Raw genomic sequence first — 218 nt, 5'->3', positions numbered from 1 at the left:
GGAGGGAGAAGGAGAAGTCCGGGGTTGAAAAGCACAGGGACGAGGACAAGCACAAGGAGAGACACGGGGCATTGGACGGAGAGAGACAGACACGGGGCAGGGGCAGAGAGAAGAGGGACAGGAAAAGAGCAGGAAGGGAGAGGAAGAGGAAGGGGGAGAGGAAGAACAAGGCAGACTCCGGGCTGCGCTCCGGCTCGGCTGCCGTGGGTCTCGGCATA

Source organism: Corvus brachyrhynchos, unplaced genomic scaffold (assembly GCF_000691975.1).
Source record: "Corvus brachyrhynchos isolate BGI_N302 unplaced genomic scaffold, ASM69197v1 scaffold115, whole genome shotgun sequence".
Classification (NCBI taxonomy): Eukaryota; Metazoa; Chordata; class Aves; order Passeriformes; family Corvidae; genus Corvus; species Corvus brachyrhynchos.
Note: the sequence above shows the minus strand (reverse complement) of the source record.